The sequence below is a fragment of the Cimex lectularius genome, unplaced genomic scaffold (assembly GCF_000648675.2).
Source record: "Cimex lectularius strain Harlan isolate CLEC.00 unplaced genomic scaffold, Clec_2.1 scaffold241, whole genome shotgun sequence".
Classification (NCBI taxonomy): domain Eukaryota; kingdom Metazoa; phylum Arthropoda; class Insecta; order Hemiptera; family Cimicidae; genus Cimex; species Cimex lectularius.
The window spans coordinates 102,499-125,438 of record NW_019392841.1 but is presented as its reverse complement, the minus strand read 5'-3'; the positions used below and the strand labels follow the sequence as shown (position 1 = coordinate 125,438).

The 22,940-nt window shown below is 35.9% G+C and overlaps 2 long non-coding RNA genes across 2 annotated transcripts in view; one reads left to right on the top strand and one right to left on the bottom strand.

The window, feature by feature from the left end:
- Nucleotides 1-22,940, top strand: part of LOC112127532 — a 63,304-nt gene that overhangs the window by 29,758 nt on the left and 10,606 nt on the right. The gene's annotated exons all lie outside the window — the stretch shown is intronic.
- LOC106669155 overlaps nucleotides 848-22,940 on the bottom strand; it is a 24,099-nt gene continuing 2,006 nt past the window's right edge. The window contains exons 2-3 of the long non-coding RNA XR_001340886.2: nucleotides 21,728-22,032; nucleotides 848-932 (exon numbers count right to left, since the gene is read on the bottom strand). This is a non-coding gene — a long non-coding RNA (uncharacterized LOC106669155). The remainder of the gene's footprint in view (nucleotides 933-21,727; nucleotides 22,033-22,940) is intronic.

Below are 22,940 nucleotides of genomic sequence, written 5' to 3'. Positions count from 1 at the left end.
CTAAAGCTAACAGTAATTTATTTTCGTTACAATCTGTACCCATAAATTACCAACATTTTTCCCTGAATTCCTTAATTAAATTTAAAAATATGCCGTTACTCACTAATACCAAACATACTATAGAATAAAAATATTTGATTTGAAAATTATCCTTTTGTTATTCCATTATATACAATGTATAGATAATGAATGTATGTTTGTTCACATAACATGATTAACGTTATTAATATGCACGTTTTGTAGCACCGATTTGACTAGTCCATGGTCCCCATATTTTTCTCTAAGGGAAATGAAGGAGACCGAGAGAGAGAAGACGGAGAAAGAAAGAGAAAGAGAGAGAAGTGATAGGGAGAAAGACAAATGGATAGAGCATAAAGAGAGAGAAAGGGAGAAAGTGAGTAAGAAAATATGAGGTAGCGTAGAAAGTGGGAAAAATAGAAAGAAAAGGGTAATAGCAATAAACTCATGACTCTTTTTAGAAAGAGGTAGATAGATCGATATATAGATAGATAAATAGATAGAGAGAGAGATAGAGAGATAGATAGATAGACAGATAGTCAAATAGATAGATAGATAGAGAGAGAGAGAGAGAGAGAGAGAGAGAGAGAGAGAGAGAGAGAGAGAGAGGGAGAGAGAGCGAATGAGAAAGAATGAGAGGGTGAGAGAGATTGAGAGGAATATAGGCAGAGTTTGTTAGACAAACTAAAACATAGAGGGACAGAATAAGAGGGAATAGAGCTAGTAACTGATAGTACAAATTACACATACCCTTCAGGTGATTTTCTACACTGTTTACACAAAAATATTTCATGGATATAGAAGGATAAAGAACATCAAAGTATTTTTTGAATAATTTTATTTGCTATTGTTCATATTGTTTGTCCCTGTTTTCCTCAAGTGACCATGAGCTGTTGTATAGCCATTGGAGAGACCTGAAACAGAGAATTAAATTACCGTTTAGTTCACACGTTTTTTTACAAGTCGCACGACATGCCAGGCTCAATTAAAAAAGAAAAAATGACAATTGCCATGATAAGCTCGGTAGCATGATATGTGACATCGATGACACCTCTCCACCACCCCTGATAGTCATCTCCTAATGAATTGTTTCTGGTGTAGTAGATTGTCGAACAGAGAGATATGCGATACCCCGTGTCATCAGATAAAAAAGCCGCTCCGTCTCAGACCGAGGATGTGGAACGTAAAAATAATTGGAGGACGGGAGGAAGCAAGGTGGTTCGACCACCTGCCCTAGCCAATGGTCAGTCTCAGGCCTAGCGTTGCGCTCTAATCGCCCTCTATCCCCGATCTAATGACACCAATTACACCAATAAACTTTTTTTTAATAGTTTTTTAAATATGACGTTAAACACATTGTTTGAAGATTAATAACCTCTGTAAATATACTTTTTGTCCCGCTTATTGTGACACGTGGCTACTGGTTTTGGGATGTATCAAAAGCCTGTGCTCGTTTTTGTTACTAGATTTGCCTACCATAATTCTTCTTCTTTCTGTTTTTATATTAAACTGTTTTTAGAGAGCACTAGAAGTATTTAAATTTAATAATTATAATAAAAATCTATTCGATAAAGTATATTGATCAAGGTGTCCAGTCGGTTAGCAACAATTTAAACATGTAAGTTACGTTTTGAATAATTTTGGGCCACTCTCACTTACTGTAATTTATTCTTAGGGCATGGACAAAACGGAAACAGCCAAAGCCAGTCTGTACGTTATTATAATTTTAAAGAATCATTATTCAAAGACAACTTTTAGGTTTTATGTGATAAAAAGTAAAATAAAACAGAAATCTCAATTCTTAAATCCTGTCAATCCAGGATATTATTGTTATAAGTCAATTGTTCATGCTTTGGCCAGATTCGTTTAAATCTGACCTGAAATCTTACGGCGTTTTTAAAAAATCAACTTATCCTTTTGCATAAATTAGTGTCCTTATTGCATTATTTATTTTGTCCAAACAGCAAAACTTAAAAGCATTTTAAGTAGAGGACCAAATAAAATTAAGATATTTTATATAGTTGAAATTTCAAAAGAATCAACGAAGTTCCTGTACAAGGTTAAAAGAAAAAGAAATAAAAAACCTTTCATTAGAAGAAGGCTTTATGCCGAGACGCGCCTGATAAATAAAAACGGCAAAGAAGACTGCAAATTAGAAACAATTAAACTATATTTTTTGTAATTTTTATCAGTCTGACAAAACTGCTTAATGCTTTTACTATTTTCCGGCTGACATATGAAAATTGCGAGGCTAGACGGTACTAGACGAAGTAATCGGAAAAGTCAAAACTATAGTTTTTCAGTTTTTAGTATGTTTACTACTACTTACAGAAAACATGTATAGGTTTTTCTTGCTCCTAAAATGATTTTACAACAAACCTTCAATAATTCGAAGCTGGAAGCTGTAGCTCTTTCCGTCGGCATATCATAACTGCGAGAATTGGCGATCATGATAATTCAAAACGTCAAAACTGAATATTTTTTATACGCTTTAAAAAAAAGCAACTAATATTTTCACCTTATACTTAAAATGTTTTTACATCTAATGTTAGATAATTTTGAGGTGAAAACTGTTCCTATTTTTCTTTTGACATAAGAAAGCAGCGAAACCATGATGATCGGAAACGTTCGAACCACAGTTTTTCTTTTGTTTACTGTTTAAAAAATACCGATATGTTTTAATTTTTCTGTACATAAAAATTATATCAAAACGTATAATTTTTCTATACATAAAAATTATATCAAAACGTATATTAAGCAATTTCGAACTTGAAGCCATCACTATTTTCCTGATGTCATAATAAAACAGTGAGATAGTTAGAAAGTAGAATAAGCTTCTTTTTTTTGAAGAGTGAACATAACAAAAAACGTAAAAGCTGTAGTTTCAGGGATTCTCATCATTTTGGTCCGCCTAGCTTCGCAGTTTTCGTATGTCAAAAGGAAAAGAGAACTTAATTTCTGCTAGAATTTTTAAATCATTTTTATGTCGATATAAATCAAAACATATCTGATTTTTTAAGCTGTAAACTTATTAAAAACAACTATTGTGATGGAAATAGCTGCAGCTTTGAGCTTTGAATTGTCAAAAATTGTATGTAAAATTATTTTCAGGTAAAAAAAAATCTGTGACTTTTTCTTTTAAGCAGTAAAACATTACCAAAAATGGAAAACTTTAGTTTCGACATGTCCTATGTCAATTTGGTCTGCCTAGCCTTGCAGTCGTATATCAGAAGGAAAAGAGCTATGGTTTTCAGCTCGAAATGAAGAAAAATACGTTTTAGTATAATTTTTATCTAGATAAAAAATATTAGTTTTTTAAAATGGTAATAGTTACAAAAATTATAGTTCGATCGTTTCAGATCCTCCTTATTGTTCTTTATCAGACACGTCTGGGCATATAGCTTTTTACTAAATTGTGGATTTGTAAGTTAGTGGAATACTACAATCTTTTGATTTCTCTTCAAAATTAACACTACCAATGAAGATATCGTGACGGCACAAACTGACACGTGCCAAGACAATTTTAAGCTTAAAAAAACAGGTTCATAAGCCTACAAAAAAGAAAAAATCTCTTCATAAGGCATTGAACGTTCACATTCTTAAATTTCAATAGTACCCATCAAAACATACACGTCGTGGTAAATTATGTAATTAGCAGCCTGGTATATTAATCGAGTTTAAGGCTAAATGCGGGCACGTGTTCATCCTTTGACTTCTATCAACAGAACAATTACCCCGGTACGCTTTAAAGTTTTTGCACGTGTCTGCGAAACCGTGTGGGCAGCCAGCTGCAAATTGAAAGTCTACACCTGACCCTAGACAGCTACCAAGACGAACCACCCTTATTAAAGCCGGATGACTAGATTAACCCTTATTGTCCAAGGTAATAATAACCAGTTGTAATTATTGATGCGGGCTTACGGCAATGTGTGTGTGCGTGTGTGTGTGCGTGCGCGTGTGCGTGCGTGTGTATGTGTGTGTGTGAGAGAGAGAGAGAGATATGTAGTGTGAAAGAGAGAGTATGAGCGGGAGAGAGAGAGTGAGAGAGAGAGAGAGAGAGAGAGAGAGAGAGAGAGCGAGCGAGAGAGCGAGAGAGAGAAAGTTGATACAATACACTTGAGCCTCTGATTCCAATAAAACGAAAAAAAAGTTTGATGTCCATAACATGTTCTCCTAAATGCAGGTTTTTGATTATTACTCCACTTCTCACCTTCCATCAGGCCCATGAACTTAAACTCCACATATTTCACAGATGTAAATTGAACGGTTAAAACCTTCCCGATAGGTGAAACTTGTTTGTTTAATTTTTAAGCTCTCGGTTTAACTGCAGAAATGTAATAATCGGGTATGTTTTCCCAGTCGGTCCGAGTGGTTCTCTCAACTACTCAGGGAGTAGATAGCGATCGTGTTAGACCCACCTGTTCTATTACCAATGCTCTCGTTACGATCCGGATGTGATCACGTGGTAAAATATTGTGATATCATCAAATTTCGTAATCCAGAAGAATCCTTTTTGGAAGATTCTTTTCATGGATACTGCGAGCAAACATGCAAATTTTGTTAAATTCTATGCCATACGAATACCAGTTATAATTAATAAGGAAATAATATTTTAAGTAATTTTTTTCTTAACAAATACAAAACTAAGCATCGGTGGCCTCAGCGGTTTAGGCGTTGACACGGCCCTCATCACTGTAAGGTGAAGGTCCAGGGTTCGAATCCAGCGGCCCTGCATTCGAATCCGACATACTTATAAATGGGCTTTTTTCAAAAACACCGCACCCCGAGAGTTGATATAACCTCTGCTGTTGCGAACCCTCGTAAAAGAAACTTATCATCCAAGCAATGCAAAACTTTTTATCATTACAATTAATAAGGTTTTTAGTTGAGATAATAAAGTCAGTGGCACGAGCGGGATTCGAACCCACGATCTTCGGCTAGATACGCCGCTGCTCTACCACTAGCTATCGTGACCTCGATCCACTCGGACACCAACTTCCCATCTCAATCCCACCTTTTGAATTTTCCCTCCTTTTTGCCATTTTTCAATGGGGGTTCGAATCCCGCTCGTGCCATTGACTTTTTTATCTCAACTAAAAGCCTTAATTAATTGTAATATATTAATTGGTCAAGCGGACCACGAAATTAGTGAATTTAACTTTTTATCATTTTTTTAAGGTAGGATGGTTGTGACGTTAAAAAATTCTCTAAACGACAAGAGCTTAGAGAGTAACAATAATGTAGACTGTAATAGTTTCAGTTTCCAAGGAAATAACATGGACCAGAGACGAGTTTACAGTGTTACACAGCTGAATTGGCTGTTCGTTATTAAAACATTTCATATTCCGTGCATATATCAGTATACAAATCAAAAGGGAATGTACACAACGTTCCTCGAACTGAAACGTGGAGGTAAACCACGGCTCTTCCTGGTAACCGTTTATTAATTCGATGTACCAACACTAAGAAGATACGTCCCAAATGTGTACACAAGGGTAGTGCAAGTGTTTGTTTGGAAAGAGGCTCATACATAACCATCACATCATTTCCATTATAACATCACTTGTTTTATGCTTCACTTGCGGTTTTATCCTCCTCCCTCGGGCCCGTTCATGCCCTCTTCTCCACCTTACACATTAAGGAAGGCAACATCTGTTCCGAAGCTCCTACGCCTCTCAATTAATGCTCGGAAATTCACTTTCGCAATTTTCATTACCAGTCGGACAAGATGCATTTTTGATAATAACAATTAATACATCAAAAATTTATGATTTATTATTCAAAAAACAGCGTCACTGCTTTTCGTTTGATTATAACAGACCCATAACATAACAATTCCAATTGATTAAATACCTTCAACTTCTTGGCTACATTTATTTGCTTTATACAATACTTTTTCTATTATAATTGGTAACCAAAAAGAGGTAAATAAGAAAAAAGGGATAATCTGATATAAATTGTTGTAATAATTCAAAAAAATTTGGAGAGCAGGATAGAAAAAAATAGATATTCGGTAGTCAATACAAGTAACAAAAATCAAGCTGCCACCGGTAGCTAGAGTGCAAACAGTCAGGCTAAATTGCATGCGATCGTAAAGGGACTTTGTCCTTTAATAGCATTCACTGGGGATAGAGAGAAAGAGAGTGAGAGAGAGAGAGAGAGAGAGAGAGAATGAGAGAGAGAGAGAGAGTGAGAGAGAGTGTGGGAGAGGGGGAGAGAGATAGGGAGAGTGATAGGAAGAGAGATAGAGAGAAACAGGCGCATAGAAAAATATATAAAATAAAGTAAATAAATATTTTAGATAGATCGACAAAGATAAATGGATAGATACAAAGGGACATATAGAAAGAGTGGAGTGAAAGGAATCAAGAGAGAGAGAGAGAGAGAGAGAGAGAGAGAGAGAGAGAGAGTGTGTGAGAGAGAGAGAATGGGCTAGATAAGCGAGTGAAGTAAGGGGAGATAGAAAGAAAGAGAAAGACAGTGAGAGGAGTATTCGATATTCTTCCATCGCCTGAAAAACATAATACATTAAATATATATTTATTCTTTTTATTTGAGGTACTCTCTTTGTTTGTTAAACATTTATTTTTTTAAATTGTTTTTTATTGGAGCTACAACTTCTTATTAATTATTCTTCTGTTTGCCTTGTTGTCTTATTTCCTACATATTTCATTCTATAGAAATTTAAAATAAAATATGTAAAGAATAAATAATTGTAATACAACAAATATAAATTCAGAGTTAGATTGGTTCGGGATTGAACTTTATTTTTGTTTAATCCTCGAGTGGGGTTTTGGTATTGCAATTATGTATGACAATTATGGAGTAGATATTTAACAATATATAAAATAAAATCCTTATATATCAAGTGTCGAGATAAACATGTTGACGAGGGTTAGAGTGAGGCCGTGTCGAGTAGGATCTTGTGGCGTCTCCCTCTCGCTCCCTCACACCCTTTCCCGCTCCCTTGTATTGGGTTGTCCGGAAAATAATGCAGGATTTTGGTATTAAACAAAAAAAAAGAAACTAGTTACTTTAAAGCAATGTTCTTTAATCAAAATAATTTCCCATACTCTCAATACATTTCTCCCAACGTGTTGGTAACTTATTAATTCCGTCTGAGTAGAATTCAGAATTTTTAGAATTGATAAAGTCAATAAATGCATTTTCCAGTTCCGTTTGATTTTTGAATATTATGTGTTGTAAGTAGTGGTCCAGGTGTCTAAAAAAATGGTAGTCAGTAGGCGAGAGGTCCGGAGAGTAGGGTGGGTGAGGCAAAGTTTCATAGCCAAGCTCCAATAATTTTTGTGACGTTACACGTGACACATGTGGTCGAGCGTTGTCATGCAACAAAATGGGCCCTTTCCGATTGACCAAAGAGGGCTTCATTACTGCCAATTTCTGATGCATGGTATTAATTTGGTTACAGTATGATTCAGCATTGATGGTTTCGCCAGGATTTAAGAAGCTGTAGTGTATTAAACCAAATGAAGCCCACCATACCGTAACCATTACCTTTTTTTGATGAGTTGGGGGCTTTGGAGCTTCTCCTTTGTCGAGCCACTGTCCAGAACGTCTAGTGTTATCGTAGAGAATCCACTTTTCGTCACATGTAACAATTCTGGCCAGAAATGGGTCATTTTTGTTTCGACAAAGAAGTGATGCACAAACATCAAAGCGCTGATTTTTTGGCGATCGTTTAATGAGTGTGGAACCCAATTTTCGAGTTTTTTCACTTTTCCAATCGCCTTGAGGTGGTCAGCGACGGTCGTTTTACTGACTTTGAGTTGCTCTGCAAGTTCTCGAACAGTTGTTTTGGGGTTTTCTTCCACCACTGATCGCAGAACATCATCATTAAGAGAGGAAGGCCTTCCACGACCTTCTTCATCTTCAAGGCTGAAATCTCCCTCCCGAAATTTTTTAAACCACCTTTGCACAGTGCACTCATTAACACAACCCTCGCCCCAGACTTGGTTAATGTTTCTAGCCGTTTGGGCTCCGCTTCGGCCGAGTTTAAACTCGTAAAAGAAAATCGTACGAAATTCTCGCTTTGACATTATAAGGATGACTGAATTATTTCCAAGTAGCGGAATGCTACAGAGGTAAACAAACAATATCATTTGGAAGAGGATTAATAAGTGTTGACATTCATACAAATGAGTAATCCTGTAAACGTAAACAGAATATTTTATATAGATTTTTTTAAATGAAAACTTAAAATCCTGCATTATTTTCCGGACAACCCAATAATTACCACCGGTGTCAGGAGCCCCAGAGTGTGTATAAACCACAGCAAAAGCAAAGCCCCTCGCCACCCCCCGCTCAGACGGAGCACTTCATATCAAAACTCATGCATTTTCATTAAGCTTGCTAATTAGAATTAACTGCCAGGCCAGTGCTCAAAGTATAGGGGAGGCACCCCGCTTCCATCGTCCGTCCTCGCTCTTCGCCGTACTCACGCTCCGCAGAGAGAGAACCCGGAGGTTCTCTAATTGATAACTTCATTATAAGTTAAGCCACTCCATATGTCGGGATCTTGACAATGCTGGAGGAACTTTAATGGCCGCCAACTATCTTGCCTTTAATGGCGAAGAGAGTGCTCTGACTCTCCCTGACACCTTTTCCAACCCATCTCCATACTGTTCATTAGTAAATACATGGTAGAAACTTTAAATTTTAACCATCCTCTCCAAGTTACAAGTTCATGTCATTCTCAAAACCTAATTTAAAAAAAAAATCATTAATGCTAAAACGTTTCAAAATGGTTTGGGCAAAATTTGTTTAAATTAAAACAGATCCCAACTTCCACATTTCTAATTTGTAATTTAATCAATATTCGTTTCAAATCTTTTTGATAAAAACAATTTTTGATTCGAATTTAATTTAACTTTGTAATGTTTGTTACTAAGTTTTAAATTCTACAATATATTTACTTTTTTAAATTTTTTACCTTGCAAGATAGCGTGTGCTATACCGTAACAAGGATAGAGCGGCCAGGGTGACTGGAAAATTCAATGTAACTGTCGATACCTATCCCATTCTATTACTAGACTAGAAACAATTTGGAATACTCTTGGAACAGCAAATAAATCTTTTAAAAAAATCCATCAGTAATTCAACGATTCACAAAAACTCTTATTCTCAGCACATTAACGTACCTCTTTACATTCGCTACCTCTTACGATTAAAAGACAAATGAAGTCGCTACCCTTCAGATAGACTAAAACTGAATTAACTAGGGATAGGGATAGGGTAGGGGTTCTCCCTATTAACTAACACATCAATTGACTACGAAATTGCAAGCTTACCGATTCGACCGATTCAGATGGTTTATGGAAGCGCTAATAACAGATAACAAATCGCTCTGGGTAATTGCTAAAAACGGCCATCTTACAAAATATATTTACCCTGTTTGGCCAAGTAACAAAACTCGAATTTTAGTAATATTTCACTGCTTGTCACAGGTAGAAAAGGGTTAAACTACGTTAACATCAAATCTGCAAGTCCTTTTTCTTTAACAGCAGATGAGACCATATCTAAACTGCTCAAAAATTAATAGGGATATTTGTAATTTATTCTTCTTCTTCTATTAATTTTAATGAAATTAACCGATATATTCTTGCTAGTTGGATAAAACAAAATAGAAAATACAAACAAATGTTAATCCTCATTTTTAACAAAGGATTTCCTTAAGAATAGTAAACATGAAGATTACTCATTTTAATCAAGGTGTATTCTTCTTAACCATGGGAAGACATAATCTCGAACCAGAGGTTCGCAATATTATAATGAGAATGAGTCTTTGTGGTCACCGGCAAATAGATTTCGCAAAGGATATTCCGCCAGACTGGAAGTGCCAATAGTGGGCCTCTGGTAGTGATCTCAGCGCATTACGACGCTAAGGTAGGACAGAAATATTGTCATTGCTGCTAGACGGGAACCCTCTCGTTAGTGCCCGCCAGATTCTAAATGAAGTTTTAGCAAGGCCTTTATCAACAGACACAATTCGAACTAGTTTGTGGGAAGTTGGCCTCACATCGTATACCATTATGAGATGACCAGCAAGGAACTGCCCGCCACCAGCAACTTAGAAGAAAATGGTGCAGCGAGCGCCTAGAAGAGAACAACAATTGGAATGCTGTTATGTTTACTGAAGAGTCGCGTTTCTGTCTATACATCATAGCAGGCGCTGAAGAGTTTACCGAGAACATGGGATGGGTGTCTCACAATGCAATTTATACTGGAAAGCGATCGGACTCCATATTGTTGAAGACAACCTCACCGCAGTCCGGTATGTCCAAGAAATAATCGAGGAATACATCCCTCAATCTCCGGCAGGGATTTTCGATTCCTGGATGACAATGCCACACCTCATAGAGGCAGAGTTGTTCATCAATATTTAGAAAACGTTAGAATTTCCCATCTGTCACATTCCCCATTGTCTCCAGACCTCATTCCAATTGAGTACATGCGTTGCACAGTAGGCTTTCCTATAACCGTCCGCAGTCAGTTTACCCGCAGCAAGCTATGGAGACAAATTCCTTATAAAATTAGTGACAACCTTATTAACAGTATTAAATTCATTAGATTTCGTAGTCCAATTGACCAAATAACATCTTTCAATTAATTAATCTTTATGTAAGGCATGTATTGAAATAAAAAGTCACGTCACGAGCGGGATTCGAACCCACGACCTTCGACTAAATACGCCGCTGCTCTACCATTTGAGCTATCGTGACTTCGATCCACTAGGACACCTACTTCCCATCTCAACCTACCTTTCGAATTTTCCCTCCTTTTGGCCATTTTTCAAATGTCGTGTAATCTATTTGATTCTCGGCTTACTAACAGAATGCCTATCACGTGCCCAGAGGTTTTCAGCTAATGTAGGACATTATACAAGGTACTAATGGTTTAAAAAAAATGTTGTGCCCCACAAACAAAATTTTTGAATTAAAGTTTTTTATTTTATTTTTCAAAATCCTTTAATTAAATTTTTCTTCACTAAAAACATAATAATTTCTAATAAATTTTAATGCGATTTATACTACAAATAAAATAAAAATGCTAGGGAAAGTAATTATTACAAAATTGGCAAAATCCTTATTAATTTTTGAGCAGTTCATTTCCTTTAGTAGATGCTTTGCGGTGATCGTTGACGAGGAGTTTGGTCTTGTTGAATCTACTGTAGAGTGTGCATCAGGTTGTGTAATGATTGATGCAGCACAGAAAAGAACACAACGATCTTTACACGACTGCTAGTGAGTTATAAGTGAGTAAACACTTGAGCTTCACATGTTTACAACAGACTAAATCCTTATCAGCTTTAGCCATAACAATCGATGGTATACTGGGTATGTGGGAGAGTCAGTGGGAGAAGTCTAAATAAGCGTCTCCGGCCATTCCAAGCTGGCCACGCCTTTCGTGTCTTCTAATGAATCTCGAATCTCGGAATGAGCGGAAGGAGGGGCGAAAAGGAGATATTGGTAAGTCGCCAGGACTTATTACCATATTCTTCCTTGTAGTACTGACCCTCGTACACCGAAGAGGGAAGAGGTTATCTTCGCGAGTAGGGGGTTCCTTCAACAAATCAACCGGGATTTGGCCGAAGGAAACGTTTCGCATGGAAACTTGCGGGAGGGATTAATTATTCATTTGGTCCCTCCTTCCTAGAGATAACGCGCCGTTGAGATTGTCTAAGGGTATCGTTGTGTTTTCGCTCTGGGTTTAAAATGCAGCTTACTTGTCGAAAACGAGATGCGATTTCACAAAATATTTCTCTTTCAAATATGGTTTTATAAGTTTTTTAACGTTAAATTTAAACTGGCATAAAAGGAAATTTTTAAATACAATAAAACTTCATTTTAACGCTCATCTGAGGTCCAAAACAAAACACCGCTATAACCCGGAAAAATTATTTAAAAACCTAGAATGTAACATAAAATAAAACACAAAATGTACTTATTCAATTACATATTAGATGTGCCTGGTCTAAATATTTAATTATAATTTTTTTAAACAGGCAACACTTTTTTAATTTTTAATTTTTTTAAAATAATTTGTAGTACATTATAACTACCTTCAAGTAGGTAACATGTAACAATGAGCAAGGTAATACATACAAAATTAAAACCAAGAGTGGAGAAAATGATTATTATTGGTGGTATTACTCCAATGTTACTAAAATATTGTCTGTTTAAATGATACGTATTATTATCACTTTCACTATCATCACCATGACTTCCTAGATCTCGCGGCCATTGTCTCTTCAGTCGGTGGGGAGGGTTTGAGGGGATTCGTCGGGATCCCAGGTTTCTGATGTGTTGATTTAAGGTAGTGGGCAGGTTTTTATGAAATTTACGGTAACGGGAACGGATATCATCTTGAACGAAAGGGTTAAAAGGGTTAAGTCTGTATGTGCATTTAGGTTCGATACATAATATGGAGCATCTAGTATTAAGGAAGGGGCAGTTTCATTACGGTGAATGTTGGAATGTTTGGCTGACCCCCACACTTCGATTCCATAAGTCCATACCGGCTTAACTATGGTGTTGTAAAGCGGACTTTTGTTTTTAAGTGGTGAATTAGAACGTTTGTCAACAAGTCGCGAAAGCTCTATATCGTGTTATAACCTCCTGATTTAGTCGTGTGTGAGGATTCCACGTCAGGCGTTTGTCGATGTACAGTCCGAGGTACCGCACCTTGCCCGCAGTTGGGAGGGGAATATTATTTTAGAAAACTGGGGGCCGATCTTGCTACGGAGAGTGAAGGTAATGTGGGTGGATCTGTCTGTGATAAATTTTATCCTTTTCTTTTTACACCAAGACTCTTGTAGTATGAGGTGTTGGAGGTTTCTTGCGTAACAAGGTCGGAGTTGCTAGAGAGAATTGCTGTATCCTGTGCAAATTTGAATGTGGTGGTTTCAGCATGTAATAGCATGTACCAGGTGTATCGTCACCTTCTTCTTCAACATCTTCGATGCACTGAAATGACCTTGAATTTTGGTTTCCTGGCTTGAAGTTTTCTCTGGTCACAAGATTATCGTCAAAAACATCAAAACTCTCCAACTCAATGTCAGCTGTTATAAGTAATAAATAACTTCCCAGGTTTCGTCATTCAACTATGTTCAAACCAACAAGAAAAGAAAAAAAAAGTCAAAAAGCTAAAATTATAAATAAGAAAACAACTAACTCTTCGATTTCTTGACGTTTTGAATTTCCAATTCCTGCTTTCTTGAAACAATTCAGAATTGATTTTTTTTCATATCGCCCGTTCACGCAGCTTGAAAAAAGGGGATGACGTCTAAAATAGAAATTTTAGAAATCGTCATAGATAATCTTCCATCATTAATAGACATTTTTATACCATCATTTTTCTGTAGCTTAGTCGTGCTTCAGGACTTTTATTATTCCTTGATTGAGAGGTTGTAACTCACCGGTTGTTTTGACGGCAAGAAAACTAGCTTAATGTTCAAAAGATCTACATTTTTTTGATGTACAGCACAGTTGTCTAGGATCAAAAGTATCTTGCGATCTTTTAGTCCGGCGACCCACGCGCGTAGCAATTGTGAAAACCGATCTCCAGACATCCACATGATTAATTTTAAAAAAATATTTTCCTATTTTCGGCCTATTTTGTGCGTTTGTACTAAATTTTTCAAAAATCTGAAATTGGAGCATTATAACAGGGAAATCAGAGCATTAAAACGAACAAAATTGTCATTGAAAAATAGTTTTGGGACGTGGACCGAGGGAAAAGTTATACCCGGGAAATAATTATAAGCTTGAGACGTTTTACTGTATTTAATTTTGATTTACTTTTTTCCATAAATTCACGGCCGGAACATAATATAATAGGACAATAACATAATCATAATAATCAATAACATAATCATAATAACATAGAAATAGGATGCCTTGACTTGTGATACCGACAAGACGTAAATAAACTCATCCATAGTATGACCGCATAGACCTATACAACTCCTTAAAAGTAAATGACCGCATTAAATTACGAGAATCTAATTATAAGAGTTATACACCTATTGAAAAATTTTTGAGATAATTAATTATTTTACATGCCCGTACTTGTAGTAAATATTGCGTAAAATTAGTTATTTCCAAGCAGATATGGAAAATTGATGCTAATTAGTTTTGGTCCTGGCAGCAAAGGAGGACCTTTCAGATATTTTATTTATTGCTCAATTTATGAACCTTTCTGACTTGCTTAGTTGAATTTTGTAAGGGAACTACTCTTGAGCCTCGTGAACCTACTGAATAGATATTTACGTAACTGTTTGTTAGGTGTATTCCATTTTATGTTACAAACTGTGCGAATTAGGCCATCCATGTTGAAAGAGAGAAACGTCTATTGAACTTGTACATATGACAGTTTTTTAATTTAACTATTTTATCTGTTATTTAACCTTATTACAAAACATATTCTTGTCGGTTTTCTTGTTTACATTATAGTTTTTGATGGTGGTTGGGATTATTATAGGCTCCTGATAAATGGTTGTATCCTGGTAGTTAGTATTGGGCTGGTGCAAAAATAATGCAGATTTTGAAAAGGCAGTCAAAACTGTTTTTAATTTTTATAAAATAAAGAAAATTTATTCGAAATAATTTCCACCACAATCTATTCACCTTAGGCAAATGTCGAGAAACGCTTTTATTCCGCTGACATAAACATCTTTATTTCGACTCACAATGAAGTCTTGTAAGGCGTTTTTGGCTTCACCGTGTTCTCTAAAAGTTTTATCCATCAAGAAATGATCAAAAAGCCAAAAAAAAGTGAAAGTCTATAGGTAGAGTGAATATGGAGGATGGGGTAAGGTTTCATATCCTAAGTCTTGCTGGACAAAGACGTTGCGGTTTCCATGCATTTTGTCAATTTCTTGGCAGTATTTCATTGCTGTGATAGTTTCACCATAAAAGGAAACTATAGTGAACGACCCCAGCAGTACACTACCAAATAGTAACCATAACTTTATTTTGGGTGCTGATTTGGTTTCGGGAAGTGTTTTGGCACTTCATCTCATCCTTATCCAAACACTGACCTATACGCGTCCAAATCGATTTTTCATCGCACGTGATGATTCGATCAAGAAATGGATCATTTTGGTGGCGCAATGGAAGAGGCGTGCAAATTTCAAAGCGACGATTTCTTTGGGCTTCGGTTAGCTCCTGTAGTGCCTACTTGTCCATCTTCTTTACTTTACCAATTTGCTCCAGATGGCGAACAACAGTTGATTGATCAACACTAAGCTCTTCCGCAATTTCCTCTGTTGTCTTGAAAAATTAAATTAAAATTAAATTTGAGGATTTAGCTTTGGTTACATGACACGGACTTGCGAAAATAAAACAAATTTTCAAAACCTGCATTCATTTTGCACCAATACAATATGTTGCTGTATTTGAACTTTTATTCTTATATGTGAACAACTTATTCAGAATGTTGGGCTCCCTGCATGTGTAGGTTCATAATCTTAAGCATGCATGTAATAAATTAATGAAATATGTCATAGTTATCTGATTACAATTGAATTAAAAGTCTCGTTTCTATATTTTCAAATTATACGAGGTAGTTATGTAAATAGTTAGTGGGGATTTTGTCAAAAGGCAATTTCACCGGGGAAAGTAAAAGGGACATTTTGCATATTCAAGAGACAACTGGCGTCCGGGATGGCACAGGTTGACCCGTCCGGATTTTCCCCTGCAAAAGGACCGACGGACCCCAATGACGGTTGGGGAAAACAGGCGGAAGAATTCTTTCTATCTTCGGACCCGAAACGAACACGAGTTGTACGGGAGTCATTGAAATTCATGTCCTGACGGTAGCCGGCGAAAGGAATAATCAACTAATTTCGTTACCTGTCGTGCTCTTATCTGAAATTTGTCCCTCTCCGCGTACAAGCAGGCTTATTCTTTTGGCTTTACACACGTTATTTCAAATGGTTGAAACCTTATAAAAGGGTCGTTTATCGAGTCGTTATCACGTTCATTTCTATTGTAAATTTTCCCGTAAAATCAATGTTCTTGTGACAACATACATCGTATATTTCAACCAGTAAAACATATATTAAATAATTATTGACAGTTGTATATTTTCCTTTAAGTTATTACGAACGTCCAACTTGCAAGTTCAGAATGTTCTGTTCATTTATCTTTATGTATGAATTAACAACAAATTTCGGCCTTATTGTCAAAATTAGGTTGTGTTATTCGAAAAGACTAAAATTATGAATTTGATTTTAGTTGTAAATACAGTGCGGTTTGGCGTGACGTAGGTTTTTAGGGCCTGGGATTTACAAACACTTTGAGTGAGTAGAAATACTTTGATTGAATATAAAACATTTTTTGCAATGTATAAATTCACCTTTTTCCTCATCTTACATGTATTTGTTAAATTTAAACAATGTTTAAAGGCACTGAAGATGATCTCAATAAAGATCGAAACGATGGCACGATAAAGAAAAGTTTTTCTAAAACCTACGTCACACCAGACCTCATCTCACGATCTCCGAATAATCATCGACTAACGGTCACTAATCACCACACATGTAATTACAGTATTATTGTTGTTATAGTTGTTGTATTATAGTCGTATGGCTGAATAAGAAAAAATATATTCTTTATTCATTTACAATGAAAAAACTATTTTCCACTCTACCTATCGATTTCCACTCAGACCATATACTTAAGACTATACATAGGGGGGAGATTGAATTTGAATCTCCACACTAGATTAAAGAAAAAAACAATTTGACAAAAGACTACAATAATTTTAAGACTGAAACTCAAGTGACTCCATTCAGTGCAGTACTGCGGCCATTTTGGACATACCTATGTAGTGTAACTGTGGTGTTCTTCCATCATCCAACATCCTGTATCTTAAAATCCTTTGGGGAACTAGGAAAAAAAACTTCGCCACTAATCATATTCATAAAGACTGCAACGTTCCTTTTTTCAACGAAACGAAATCCAAAAATACCACACCAATTTCTCGATCGATCCTAACCGTACTACCATAAAACCCTGTACACTTTCTCATCCCGAGAACCCGCCCCATCGCATTAAACGAAGCTGGGCTTGATACCGACTCGGCCTTCTATTCAAATCCCTCATATTTTGTATCAGCGTTTGCTGGTTTCACACGTACGTGTTATCCGGGTGCAGGTCTTATTATCAGCTTTGTGCCTTCTACAAATATTGGGTCGTTTCACATGAAATGTTTACAAAGTAAAGGTTTTTTAGTGAAATTACCATATAAAAACAATTACTATATAAAAACAATCAATTATTATAAAAAACAAAATCTGTTTATCCGAAATATTTACCTATTTCTACACATTTTTCCCAACGCCTGAAAAACGTCTTTATGACGTAACTGTAGAATTCTGAGCTTTGAAATGAAAAAAAAAGCTTCTTTCGATTTGTTTACAGTTTGTTTTGAAACATGAGGCTTGGCGTTGTAGTGGAGAATACGACCTTTCCGATTTATCAATGCAGGTTGTTGTTTAGAGTAATTTTTTATGCATTTCGTCAATTTCCTTGCAGTACGGCGTAGAGGTAATGTCTCACCTCTAAGCAAAAAAGAGTAGTGAATAATTCCAGCCATGGACCACCATAAATTTTTTGTGTGTAAATTTTTTTTTGGCATGTGTCCTGGACTTTTGTAGATGTTTAACCACCCTGACCAACGCTGATTGTCATATCCGATCCATTTTTCATCGCAAGTGATTATTCTTTCAAGATAAGCTCGGTTTTTTGCTGGCAAGCAACAAAACGTATTTCTCAAAGCGCTTTAACTATCGCTCAGTGAGCTCGTCAGGGACCCATAGATCATGCTTTTTGATTTTTCCTCTTCCTTAATTGTTTTGATACGGAAGTTGCACTTGTATTTAGTTACGCTTCGAGTCCTCTGACTATTTCATAGTGGTTTTCTTCTACCTGAAGCTTAAAGACATCGTTGTCAATTATAGTTGGAGGTCTTCCGCGGGGCTCATTTTCCAATTCGGTATTCCCTCCCGGAAACTTAGCAAATCAACGACGTTCATTTACACTCCCTTCCCCAAATGCCTTACTGATGTTTCGTGCAGCCTCAGCTGCCGAATGACCGACTTTAAACGCTTAAAGGAATATTAAACGAAAATTGCGTGTTTCCATGTTCATATTTGATGGTGTACTAAAAAGTGCGTAATGTATTTGGGATCTCATCATTATAAACAAAGTTTAAAGAAAATGTTTTTCTGAAACCTACATCACACCCGATCGCATCTCACGATATCTGAATAATTATAAACAAAAGTGGAGGATTAATATCTGCTGAATTATAATATGTAAACAATTGGAAGTAAACAACAGAAAACTGCTATATCCTCTCTGAATTTCAGAAACTATAAAACCGGACATTTCATGTGAAACAGCCTAATAGCTTGATTGTCTTTTTTTAGATATATAAGAATATCCATCGTATCTTTAGTTTCAAATCGGTCGTAATAGTACTACAAATTTCAAGCTCAATATGTAATGTGTACTTATAATTTCAGGTACAAATAAATTATTATTATTATTATTGTGTAAATGTGAAGTGTTTAGTGACCGTTAGCCAATGATTATTTGGAGATTGTGAGGTGCGACATAGGTTTTAGAAAAAACATTTTTCTTTATCAAGCCAATGTTTCGATCTTTATTTAGATCATCTTCAGGGCCTGAGATTTAAAAAACATTGTTTGAATTTTACAAATACATGCAGGATGTGGAATAAAATGAATTTATACAATGTTACAAAATTTTAGATAAAAAAATTAATTTCTACAATGCTAGACAATTTTAGATTTAAAAAAAAACAGAATGAATTTATACAATGCTAGAAAATTTTAGATTCAATCAAAGTATTCGTACTTACTCAAAGTGTTTGTTTTCTGTGTAGATGTGTCATTATTGGGTGTCATGTTGAGAGTGCCAGTGAGATATTGTTGTTTTATGTTTATATATGTTGGATTTTGAGGGGGTGGGGAAGGAAGTCGAGATAGAAAGACATTTTTATATGAGGAGTCGGCTTCTTTGAGGCGAAAGGAGCCGACAATGGGAAAATTATTATTACTAAAAAAAATATAATTATTATTATTAAAAAAATATAATTTCTCGGGAAAAAAATGGCTGTGGATTATAAAACGTCTAGTACTATGTTGATTTCAATAGATTTTCCTGATGAAAAGAGCTCCAATAGAAAAAAATATCTTAAAAAATTAGTTGATAATGATGAATTGCAAAAAGTTTATATTAATTAGCCCATGTAACCGTGTGCCACACAAACCCACACATGAGGGTGCCCCATGTAGAAAACAAACAATTCTGGACGGATTTAAGGGCGACACGCGACAATTTTTCCCGTCTCAGGTGTTCGTGTCCGCCTGCAATTAAAACGGCGGCCCTCTTCGTCAACGACAAATGCAAGCAAATTGCGTAATTACCGGTCCCGACGTGTTAGATCCTATCGGTACAACGGGACGATTTTCAGTTTGTGTGAATAATTAATTGGCCGGGACGCACGGAGTGTCACCTTGTTGGCAGATTATGACTCTCTGGAACACTTTCGTTACATTGTCGCAGTCACGCACTGAAGGAACCCCTCTCAATTATCTTTTCCCGCTTGAAGAACTTTCCAATATTAATTATTCTATTTGTAGACGTAATAGAAAATTTAGTGCAGTTCCGTACTTTACCTATTTCCTGTGAATAAATTTTTTTTGTTAAAATCATGGTTGAATGAATGTAACAAAATTTGATCACTTTTAATCGTTTAATAATTAATCCCCACGGTCCAAATAGAAGAAAGAAGTGTCGTTTCTTGATTACGATTACGTTTTTATTATTATTATCACTTACTCTTTCTTACTCACTTCCCCTTGCTTGCTCCGGCTGGCTGTCTGTCTGTCTCTCTCTTTATCTGTCTGTCTCTCTCTCTCTCTCTATATACAGGGTGAATTGCTACTCGTGCTACAAACTTCTCCAGTAGATTCTTCACCCTAAAATGAACAAAAAAGTTCATATTGTCCATGGTCCGATTCTCAACCATTTCAGAGTAATTTCGCTTTTTATCGATTTTGAAAGATATCACGTCCTGGCGTCGGAAAATCGTGATATCTTTTANTTTTATATATATATATATATATATATATATATATATATATATATCTTTCTCTTTCTCTCTCTCACTCTCGCTCTCACTCTCACTGTCTCTGTCTCTCTCTCTCTCTCTTTATCTATCTATCTATCTATCTATCTATCTGTCTATCTGTTTGTCTGTCTTTCTTTCTCTCTCTTTCTTTGTCTCTTTGTTTTTTTTTCTCTCTCTCTATCCATCTGTCGATCTCTCTTTCTCTCCCTCTCTCTCTAACTCTAGCTATTTGTTTCTCTCGCTCTCTCTCTCTCTCTCTCTCTCTCTCTCTCTCTCACTCACTCACTCACTCTCTCTCTCTCCCTCCCTTTTTCTACTTTGTATATTTTTTGTATCTCGTAACCTTTTACTTTTCTTTCCCTTTTACATCTAGTTTATTACTTTCCTCAACATTTTATCGCTTGCCTTCTCACTCTCTCGTTACCTATCTCTCTTTCTTTCTCTCCCTTCTCTCGGTATCTCTTAATTTCTCGCCTTTTATTTTATTTTTTATAAATCGAATCTTTAAAATCTTTAAATCGAGCTCTTTATCTTTCCTTCTATCTCTCTATTTATCTATATATCTATCTAGCTAGACTTATTGGAATAATTAAACTGAAAAATATAATACGACATAATAGCATCATATTTGCACTGAAATCTCGATTTGAACTTGACGTTATACTCTCTAGAGTGATTAAAGAAAAATCAATTAGAACCGTAATATTTTCAGCTGTAGATTTGCATAAATGCCCAAGCAATTAGATGGCGAAATTTTGCGGACAGATATATGACATAGCAGTGACAAGGTAGTTTTAACAGCAACTAATGCTTATTCATTTCAATACTTCCTGACCTCTGAACTTCGAATGGGGGAATACTCAACAGCCTTTTAGAGTATTGAAAAACCCATGAGATTTGTCTGTTAAAACGAAATTCTTGGGAACTCTGTGTACGAACATAGTCACTAAATACTAATACATAGTACTTTCGTAATAAAACTTTTAGTTTACATTGGAGATAGCTGACCTTTGAGAAGTTAAGTACATGTGTTTGAAGCTTGTTAGTAGGGGCAACTTTTCTTTAACCACCACTTTTGACAAAATCTTTACAAACTCGCAATAGTTTATCTTCTAAGTGATTGTTTTTTTCTAATGTTGCAATAAAAATACAGATGACAATAGTAGATTTTTACTTTGGTGTAATCATGTTTATAATAGGATAAATATTTTATGAGATACGAGGGACTTCATAGAAAAATGTTGTAGAAGGTTGACGAATGTACGCCCAAGACGCCAACAGACAAACATTATAAAGTTGTTGTTAATGTTGTTTTCGTTGTTGATGTCTGTTATGGCAAGAGTATTACTTGTACACGTTGTGCTTTTGACAAAAACACGAATAAATTTGAATAAAATTCCACTGGGTAAAAAAAGTGGAAAATGTGTGACCGAACCGTGCGTCGAGGAAGTGGCGTGAAGGATTCGCTCCAGATTTTTACAATGGCCGTCCCCGGTGTAACAATGGACAGGGGGGAGGCAATTACCATTGTTGTAGCGCTCTGGTGATTACCGGTCCTAATAACAACAATAGGTGTGCCCGGTGAGTAAGATGGCGTCCCACGTAGATGCCCATGATATATAGTTCCTGTGCTCGGTGGCACGTAGGCCCTTGATATGCCTCCCACAACTGTCCACGTAGGCCCTCTGAATGAACGTGGCTCCGGCCGAATCTACGACCGGCCTGTGGGAGACTGTCACCGAGGAAGGAATAACTCAATAATCTGACGGTATCATCTCATCCTAGGCCTCGCTTCCTTCCCACTTCCGGTATCCTCTCATAGGCTTGTACCTGAAACCCAGAGAAAAAATAAAAGGTGAATCGCAGATAAACATCGATATGTAAATTCTAAAAGACCTTCCCCCTTCAACAAAATGCATTTGGGAACGTTCCACATATATTTTTAGGAGATAGATTTATTCCAAAGGGGGGCGATGAACCTTTAGTTTCTAGCTATCTATCCTGTTTCGATAATTTTCTTTGTACTGTAACTCACCTAAGCACATTTGATTTGTCATTAAGTACAAAAAAAAAAAAAAAAAAAAAAAAAAAAAAAAAAAAAAAAACGGGACTATTCGACACCATGACTTAAGTTAGTCGTCCAACTGGCCTCAGAAATTCAGATTATTACAGAATTGGATTAATATATGAAGCAAAACAGATAAAGAGGAGCAATAAATTGACAAAATAATAATAATTAATAACAATACCTTGTAGTAAAAAATTGCTAAGTATACGTAAAACCAAAGAAAAAACTACTTTACAGGAAAGTAACTTTATCCTTCTACCGGCCATTAGTATTAAAAGGAAAATAGAGCAGATACGATCGATAAATAAATCAATATATATAGACTAATGAGGAAACAAACAGAGAGATAGAGTGAGTGAGTGGGCGAGTGAGATTCGAATGTGTTACTAAAGAAAAAGATGAAGAGAGAGAATTTATTGAATAGTGAAAGAAATATATATATATATATATATATATATTGGGTTGTCCGGAAAATAATGCAGGATTTTGGTATTAAACAAAAAAAAAGAAACTAGTTACTTTAAAGCAATGTTCTTTAATCAAAATAATTTCCCATACTCTCAATACATTTCTCCCAACGTGTTGGTAACTTATTAATTCCGTCTGAGTAGAATTCAGAATTTTTAGAATTGATAAAGTCAATAAATGCATTTTCCAGTTCCGTTTGATT